This window comes from Eriocheir sinensis, chromosome 32 (assembly GCF_024679095.1).
Source record: "Eriocheir sinensis breed Jianghai 21 chromosome 32, ASM2467909v1, whole genome shotgun sequence".
Lineage (NCBI taxonomy): Eukaryota > Metazoa > Arthropoda > Malacostraca > Decapoda > Varunidae > Eriocheir > Eriocheir sinensis.
This window is the reverse complement of record NC_066540.1, coordinates 12647397-12656882: the sequence shown is the minus strand read 5'-3', so window position 1 is coordinate 12656882 and position 9486 is coordinate 12647397. Positions and strand designations below refer to the sequence as shown.

The 9486-nt window shown below is 44.0% G+C and overlaps 1 long non-coding RNA gene across 1 annotated transcript; it reads right to left on the bottom strand.

The window, feature by feature from the left end:
- Positions 1-400: 400 nt before the first annotated feature.
- Positions 401-9237, bottom strand: LOC127006155 (uncharacterized). The gene is made up of 3 exons (XR_007759123.1): positions 9081-9237; positions 3519-3624; positions 401-1151 (listed from the first exon to the last, which is right to left on the bottom strand). It is a non-coding gene; the product is annotated as an uncharacterized LOC127006155 (long non-coding RNA).
- Between the last annotated feature and the right edge of the window lie 249 nt (positions 9238-9486).

Genomic DNA, 9486 nt, shown 5'->3' with positions numbered 1-9486 from the left:
TAAGCTGTACAGTAAAATTTAGACCATTTCTTGGTAACTGACTAATAGAATTAATAATTGATAATATGCAGCAAAACTCGCCAGAAATATATGCTCATAGGTCTTAAAAATTGCAGTCAAGTCAATAATACCTTGAAGAGTCTCCGGAGGAACCCTATAAGCATCTGCTCTTAGGAGGAACCCTATAAGCATCTGCTCTTAAAAGAAACAAATTTCAAGTGTCCCATATGTTTGTGTGAAGTTTTTCAGACATGGTCAGCAGAGAGTACAGCTTCCTGAGTGTAATTACAGTGTTACTAAGGATTTCGGAGGCCTTGTTGTGTGGTTTCTGGAGAACTTTTAATAAATAATTAAAAATGTTGAATAAGGTTTTAGCAAAATATTTGTTAGACCTTGCCCTACTTTTGTCACTTTTATCAACATGTGAATAATTCATGCACTTATATGGTGCTCAAGGATAAAACCCGGCAGATTAAGAGTTTCCTGATGCAAGGCTAGCAAACATTTCTGTGGACACAGCAGTGTGCACCTCTGCTGGTGGTCGTCAAACACCGGGCCCAACTTTTTTCCACATGTTTTGTCTTTTCATAATTGAATTTTCTCAGTTCCATCACTTTAACAGTTAACATAACCTTGATATAGCTCCCCAGTCACTGAATCAACTTGCGACCCAACACCTTCGCTGTTGTGTTCACAGCTGGACAGCTCGTGTGTCAATGCCGGATGCAGTATAATATATTGTCCTCCCTGTGCATGCGCACACTATCTTGGCAAAGCATTTGCTAGCCTTGCATCAGGAAGCACCTCATCTACTGGGTTTTATCATTGAGTGCCTCTTATTGACAAAACTAGGGAAGGATCTGAAACATGCTTTGTTAAATTATCATCCTTGATCCTTTTTTAAAAAAATTTCAATAAACAATATAACACAGTAATAGATAAGCATAGTACGTGAGGGGGCTAAGCTGGACATCAGCTAACTTAATTTATCAAATTGAGAGGCAACATTTGCAAGTTTTTTTTTTCGAAAGTTGATGTCCCTTTTCTCAAATAGCTGGATTGTTCCATCGGGGTGTTCAAGGCATCTCTTCGTGCAGGTAGCTTGCCGAAGAGTTGTGACGCCTGGCCGTGATCATAGCGCAGCACCACACCTGAAAGCAGCAGACACCAAAATTACCATTCCAGCTCCTCTTGCAATCCATCACATCCTAAGTACAGCAACTACAAAGTCTTGTAATTATTTAATGCCAATGTCTGGAGTTTTTTTCAATAAATATACTGGCAGGGTCACTTGTCTTATTTGATTTCAAACACTAACAAAGTTTTCTCCGGAGCCTCTTTGAGGTATTTATGACTTAGTACAGTTTTATGGGCTGTTTTGTGATGCTCTCCAGCTTTTTTTGTTCTAATTATGCAAGTTTCATTCCCATTCTGAATAATTTCAACACTAGAATCCTACAATTACTGATGTACCTCATGTTCCAGTTCCACTGGTGACTTCCATCGAGTCACAAGTGTAATAAGCCAAAATCATTGACTGGTCTAGATTATTAAAAAAAAAAGTCTACAAAATGGATTTAAATATCTCGTATAGTTTTGTCCTTTTTTTTTACAAAAAAGGCAGCAACTCAAGGGTGAAAAAGAAGAGGATACAGAAAAGCCTGCAATGGTAGTGCTTCCTTAAATAATGTTCGAATGAGGATACTGAAAAAGAAACGTCGGGGTCATTTGGAAAGGTGTCTTGATACTCCCCTCTTGAGTTAAAGTCATAGGCTTGAGTAAATATAGAAAAAGGACGGTTTTTCCAGCAAAAGGGGTGAAAGTATGAAGATGCTGGTGTATTACTGCATAAGGAATTTGGATAGTACTGGGATGAGCAAGAGTAGAAATTTGTGTGCAGTGGGGCATTACAGACAGGACTCAAGGCTGGATGCTACAGAATGCTTAACACCTGGGCTTGCTATCATTTCTGAATGTGGCATGAGGGACCTGGTGTCCTTCAATGCCTCAAAAACTCAATATCCCCACCTGTTAACTCAAAACAGTCTTCCAAACACCTATCCCTTTCTACACTAAACATTGTCTATCCTTAACTCAAAATCTGAACTGGAAACTTCCTATATCATCTCTTACTGAATCAGCTTCCTTGAAACTGGGTGTCCTGTATCGTCTCCACTAGTTTTCCCCTTACCAGATGATATCCATATACAAGAGCCTTGTCATAGAGTAGGCATCTCATGTGGGGGAGGGGGGCGCATTCCATTCACAACCCTTTTGGACAGAATGAAGTCAAAGGCTCTTCCTCTCATCAACTTCCCTTCTCTTATTGACAGTCTTCTACCTCTGAATCTCCACTGCACTATTGCCTCTTTTTATATTCTATCAATATTTTCATGCTGACTGCTCTTCTGAGCTTGCTAACTGCATGCCTCCACCCCTCCTGTGGCCCTTCTGCACACTACTTTCTACTCATGCTCATCTCTATGCTATCCAAATCCCTTTTTAAAGATTTAACCAGCATTTTCATTCTTTCATTCCTTTCGCTAGTGAATTCTGGAACAGCCTTACTTCGTATTTCCTCCTGCCTACAACTTGAACCCTTTTGAGAGAGGGGTATTAGGACACCTCTCCAACTAAAACCGATCCTCTCATTTTGGCCTCTTGTCCTGTTTGCTTTACAGAGTGCCTAGTGGGCTTTTTTTTTTTTTTTTTTTTTTTTCCCTTGAGCTGCTGCCTTTACTGTAACAAAATAAATGCTCCAGATCATTGAAGAGAGCAAAATTATAGGCTTGTTCACCAGGGTGGTCAGTGAAAGAGGATGAAAGCCAAAGCTAGCGGTGAACATTGAAATCTCCTAAGGTGAAGATGTTAACAACAGAACAATGAGTCAAAACGTGCTCCATCTTGGAATTCAAAGAGTCAAAAAACTTCACATAGTTGCTAGAGTTAGGTGAGGGATAAACAGTACATATGTATTTAGTGATAAAATGACAATTAAGTCATAGCAAGACAGTCAAAAATACTGAAGAATCAAGATTGTTGTTTTCCTAATGACATGCACTGTAAATTTTATGCAATAAGGAGCTAAATACTGCATGAAGTGAAGCTTTTCCTGTCTCCCAGCTTCTCTACTCCAGTGCTATTCAACCTTGGCGGACAGCTGTTTTACAGATGGAAAGCTGTACTTGTAGGGGGAAAACATTCATTTGGATATAAAAATGGAGTCTATATTGTGGCAGTGGGAATGAAACAAGTTAATTTTATTGAGTACAGGGAATGAAATGGATTGCTTAAGGAACTGGTGACAAGAAGTGAATCTACTTTCTTTTATCTTTCCTCTAAAATTGATTAGCAAGTTTAGATTTACAATAATCCAAGAAAACTGGTGACCACGTAAAGTTTAACAGCTCTTCCACCAAATTATCTACAATAGGAATGGAAAACAGACCGCAATAAAGGTTGAAGAGCACTGCTGTACACCACCCTGCCCCACATGCCAACAAGTATACAAAACTGACCTGCATCGAGCTGTGACCTGCCTGCTGTACACTCACCATTCATTTAAAGATAACAGCGTAATATCTTTCGCACAGTCATCCTAACAGCTTTGGTCCCTCATCCTCCCTGTAACAAAGGGACAAAGTTAAAAGCATCAGAAATAATAGTGAAGCATGATACTCTGAGATTGTTTGGACATGTGATAGAAATGCTGAAATGTTTTGGTTTGTCTGCAACAACAAGGGAAGTGGACAGTAGAGGTGAATCAGAAGTGTGTTGTACTTTCAGATGGTTTAGACTGGTGATGAAAATCACTTGAGATTTGTTTATTTTGGTTTCCAATGAAGCGTGGTATTCTTACATGTTGGACAAGTGATAAAATTGAATGAGGTGTGAGATTTGGTATGGGTGTGATGGCAAGGGAGTGAGGGGACTGTATAGTGGCTGAATGGGTGAAGCATGGCACAGATGTAAAAATGAGTAAGGATTCCTATGTCAGGAGGATGTATATGAGGTGTAAGAATGAGTAAGGATTAGTTTAAGATAATGTACAAGGGAGATGGTAACGGAGAGAAGATCACCAGTGAAATGTATGAACAGAATGTATAAGTATTTGAGAGTTTGCAGGCAATGGCCGAGTGGTCGTGTGTGGGCTTGGTGAGTCAGTGGACCTAGGTTCGGGTTCAAACAAAACATGTTGATTTTTCAAACCATTGCCAGCTGGGTGGAGATTACCAACATGCTGCCCAGATCTTCAATCAACCCTAGCTTCAGCGACTTTGGTCAAGAGGAGCACCGGGGGGCAGCATGTGCCAAGCAAGTGTCTTATACTATGGCAGCCACTATAAATAAAATTCTCCTGCATAAGAAAGTTCCTATGAGGGGACGGGCATCAGGATTGACAGATAGTTTAAACTGTGTCTAAGGATTTTCATGACAGGGATCAATACTTTTTCCATCTTTGCTCCCTTCCTTTACAAACAAGACCATGACAACTTAGTTAGTGTTACGTCACAGTGACACATTCCATCAGCTTTGCTTGTACAGTAAAGGCAAAGAACTGACTGAATCACTCCTTTGCGCCTCCTACCACCCACCCCTAGCATCATGGAAGAGGGTGTTAAGTGAAAAAAATGAAGAAAGACAGGAATGGATCTTATCAATTAAATTGTATCATTAAATAAAAGCTGGAATGGAAAAAAAACTGCTTTAAGTATATCCAAGAGAGAAGTGACAAACACCAGTTTATATATTTGAAGATTGTGCAAAGTTATGCCATTTCACTAATAAATTCTGGAGCAGCCTTCCCTTGTATTTCCTCTTACCCAGGGCCGTAATATTGGGGGAGTAAGGGGGATGATAGCCATTCCCAATTTTTTCTATATTGGCCTCAAAATGCTCCAAAGTGTTTATTTTTCAAAAGAATTACCCAAACTGCGCATGCTTGATTCGCTCATCGCCCTCCCCCCATCTCATGAACCCATGATGCCCTCTAGCCCCCCACCAGAAATCGGCCAAAAGTACAAGCCTGTTACCTAAAACTACAACTTCCTGCCCACAACTCTAACCAAATTTTACCCTCTTTTGGCTACTCTGGCTGTGCTCTGTTTGCAACAGTAGTGCTGTAGTGGGCTTTTTAGTATATTCTCCTGTATCTTTGTGCTGCCACATTTGTTGGTTAAAAAAATCCTGCATTACTACACTTCACCTTCCCAAGGTTTATCCTGGTAAAAATTTGTGACCATCCTGAAGGGAAGGATAAACAGCTGGGTTCGGCCTGGATCAAATCCAGAACTGTGGATTTGTGGCTTGGCATGTTAGTAACAAAGCAATGCCAGGTATTGAAATTCTTAATAATTATGGTTCCCAGACTCTTTCTGGCATAATTCCTCTGAGGGTTTATCTGCCTGCCAGAGTTCTACCAATTAACCTTTAAAGCCTGTGCTTCCATCATCCTTGCTTACACACTGTCTTATCAAACTCTTTTGTCTCTGCCTATCAATTTTTTCTTTCCTTTCTGCTGGAAATATGCCTACACACAGCCTATGTCGAAGGGTAATCACTATCTTTTCAAACTACCATAATATAGCTTTGCTTTCTTTACTTTCTAAAGCTTGTGAAACATTACTAAAAAGGAAATTTCTTAAGCATATGTCAACTTCTAATCTTTTCTCTGATCATTAGCGCAAAGTTGCAAACTCCACAATAGGCATTTTCCTGGTAATCTTGCTTTCCCAACAGTCCTTGTCATCCTTTCTCAGCCCTTAGGGGAACTTTTGTTTTCTCTTGAACATCTCAAAAGCCTTCAACAGAGTCTGGCGCAAAACTTTGCTTTCCCAAATACCTGCCTGCTTGTCTGCCTGTCTACTTGTATGTCTGCCTGTCTGCTTGTATGTCTGCCTGCCTGCTTGTATGTCTGCCTGTCTGCTTGTATGTCTGCTTGTATGTCTGCCTGCCTGCTTGTATATCTGCCTGCCTGCCTGTATATCTGCCTGCCTGCCTGTATGTCTGCCTGCCTGCTTGTATGTCTGCCTGTCTCCCTGCCTCCCTGTCTGCCTGTCTCCCTGTCTGCCTGTCTCCCTGTCTGCCTGTCTCCCTGTCTGCCTGTCTCCCTGTCTGCCTGTCTCCCTGTCTGCCTGTCTCCCTGTCTGCCTGTCTCCCTGTCTGCCTGTCTCCCTGTCTCCCTGTCTGCCTGTCTCCCTGTCTGCCTGTCTGCCTGTCTCCCTGCCTGCCTGTCTCCCTGCCTGCCTGTCTCCCTGCCTGCCTGTCTCCCTGCCTGTCTGTCTGCCTGTCTGTCTGTCTGCCTGTCTGTCTGTCTGCCTGTCTGTCTCTCTGCCTGTCTGTCTCTCTGCCTGTCTGTCTCTCTGCCTGTCTGTCTCTCTGCCTGTCTGTCTGTCTGTCTGTCTCTCTGCCTGTCTGTCTCTCTGCCTGTCTGTCTCTCTGCCTGTCTGTCTCTCTGCCTGTCTGTCTCTCTGCCTGTCTGTCTCTCTGCCTGTCTGTCTCTCTGCCTGTCTGTCTCTCTGCCTGTCTGTCTCTCTGCCTGTCTGTCTCTCTGCCTGTCTGTCTCTCTGCCTGTCTGTCTGTCTCTCTGCCTGTCTGTCTCTCTGCCTGTCTGTCTCTCTGCTTGTCTGTCTCTCTGCTTGTCTGTCTCTCTGCTTGTCTGTCTCTCTGCTTGTCTGTCTCTCTGCTTGTCTGTCTCTCTGCTTGTCTCTCTGCTTGTCCGTCTGCTTGTCCGTCTGCTTGTCCGTCTGTCTCTCTCTGCTGGTCCGTCTGTCTCTCTCTGCTGGTCCGTCTGTCTCTCTCTGCTGGTCCGTCTGTCTCTCTCTGCTGGTCTGTCTGTCTCTCTCTGCTGGTCTGTCTGTCTCTCTCTGCTGGTCTGTCTGTCTCTCTCTGCTGGTCTGTCTGTCTCTCTCTGCTGGTCTGTCTGTCTCTCTCTGCTGGTCTGTCTGTCTCTCTCTGCTGGTCTGTCTGTCTCTCTGCTGGTCTGTCTGTCTCTCTCTGCTGGTCTGTCTGTCTCTCTCTGGTCTGTCTGTCTCTCTCTGCTGGTCTGTCTGTCTCTCTGCTGGTCTGTCTGTCTCTCTCTGCTGGTCTGTCTTTCTATCTCTGCTGGTCTGTCTGTCTCTCTCTTCTGGTCAGTCTGTCTCTCTCTGCTGGTCTGTCTGTCTCTCTCTGCTGGTCTATCTGTCTCTCTCTGCTGGTCTGTCTGTCTCTCTCTGCTGGTCTGTCTGTCTCTCTCTGCTGGTCTGTCTGTCTCTCTCTGCTGGTCTGTCTGTCTCTCTCTGCTGGTCTGTCTGTCTCTCTCTGCTGGTCTGTCTGTCTCTCTCTGCTGGTCTGTCTGTCTCTCTGGCTGCTGGTCTGTCTGTCTCTCTCTGCTGGTCTGTCTGTCTCTCTCTGCTGGTCTGTCTGTCTCTCTCTGCTGGTCTGTCTGTCTCTCTCTGCTGGTCTGTCTGTCTCTCTCTGCTGGTCTGTCTGTTTACCTCCTTATTGTCTGTCTGATTAACTGTCTCTCTGCTTAACTATCTGCCTGCTTAAGTGTCTGCATGCTTGTCTGTCTGCTTAACTGTTTGCCTGCTTGTCTGTCTGCTTAATTGTCTGCATGCTTGTCTGTCTGCTTAACTGTCTGCATGCTTGTCTGTCTGCTTAACTGTTTGCCTACTTAACTGGAGAACGATTCATATTCACACGCAACAACTCGGCAACGCCATAACTACTGACAAACCAACCTGCTACTTAAACCCTGATGGTGGTTAACAGCTCACTCTTCATAGCAACAATAATTCTACTTTCAGCATCACAACTATAAATTGACCCAGCATCAACGAAGCTTGGAACGCTAAAACATAACTAGGTAAACATTGGTATTTATTCGTCGATATCTCGTTTTATAATAACCAACTGCTTTTACGTTGTCCTATATGTATTCTACTTATCCTTAGTTGTATAATCATTCTGTACTGCCTGGGGGTTGGGATGGCATGCTCCTCCCTTCTCCTTTGTTGTTTCCTTGCAACAATAAATTATCAATCAATAAATACTTATCTTCAAGCTTCCCGGAAAGCCACAACAAAGTGTAGATATCAAAACACTGTGCGGCATCCAGCGTGGTTTTCCGGGAGATTTGAAGGATAGTAAAACACAAGACAACAGAAGGGCAGTTGATAAGCAGAGATATTGGCGCGTTAATGATACCAATCTTAACCAAGAGGCCATAACTAATTTGTGGGAATGCTCCATACAAGGAGGAGGGAGGATGGAGCTCACCTGAGTAGCTACTTGCGCCGCCATGATGCAACCCCAATCAACCAATTAATCAGTCAATTCCGAGTTTATCACAACGGCACCTCTCATTTTTTATAGGTTCCGTGAATTAAGATATCTATAATAACTGAGGGAATACACGAGCTGTTCCGGTTTCCTTTGTTTACATAGGCTCGTGTACGGTCTATGTATACATGCACCTATACTTGTCCAGTTTCCTCAATTACTTTTACTTTTACGTCAACACAACTTATTTTATCTCATGATTATATATATACATTGTAGAGGCCGTGGACGAGGGTTGGGGCACGAAAGTGTAAACGAGGGGCTCAGACGAATGGCTATTTCATTTATCGTTACGGGACGAAAATTCCTTGGGCCTAAAAGTCAAGTAGCAGGAGGGCGGCTGCACATGATCTACCGCGGAAGCATGATCTGGGCGGGTCTGCACAGCCCTGCGCACGCCGTACCCGAGGAGCTATACGGCAAGGCTGGCAGTTGCAAAAGTATAAAGGATAAGATTATTATAGAAGATGCCAGGCCTGTGTGCGGGCGCTTGTTATTGAGGTGGGGGGTAGTTAACGAGAAGGCATAACTTGCGCTGGGCAAAAAAAAATATATATCTGAAGAAATGAGGAAAAGAGAAGGGAAGGATAATGACGGATAGCCGGGGGGATGGGAGCGATAAAGGGTGAGTTGGGGGGAGGGAGGGACGGGGGGGTCTATAGCCACGGCGCCGCAACTGGGGATGATGGGGGAAGGGGGGGAAGAAGGATGACTAGTGAGTGTAAGTAAATTCCACGCCCCTCACGACCACCACCAACCTGGATACACTGCAAGGCCGTCCGGGTGTCCCTTGGTCGTTTCTTGGGTCTTTGGGAATGCCGGGGTCCAGTGGCGGCGGCGGTGCAGGAGAGTAGCAACACACCTCTCTTCCCTCACGCCGGCGCTGACTGTACTAGCCGTGGCCGATGGGGTGGGGGAGGGGGCGGGCTTAGACTGTTCAGCACCGCTCCGAACACCAACTGATCCGAACTTCCGAAGCCTAATTCATTTCTCACCCGCCGCAATGTGTGTTAACCTTCAACTATCATTAGACACATGAACTTGAAAGAAGAGGAAGTACACATTATACATACATTAAATTTATATCCATCTATCTGTCGATCTAGCCATCTATCTGTTTGTCTATCTATCTACCTGTCTATCTATCTACACACACACACACAC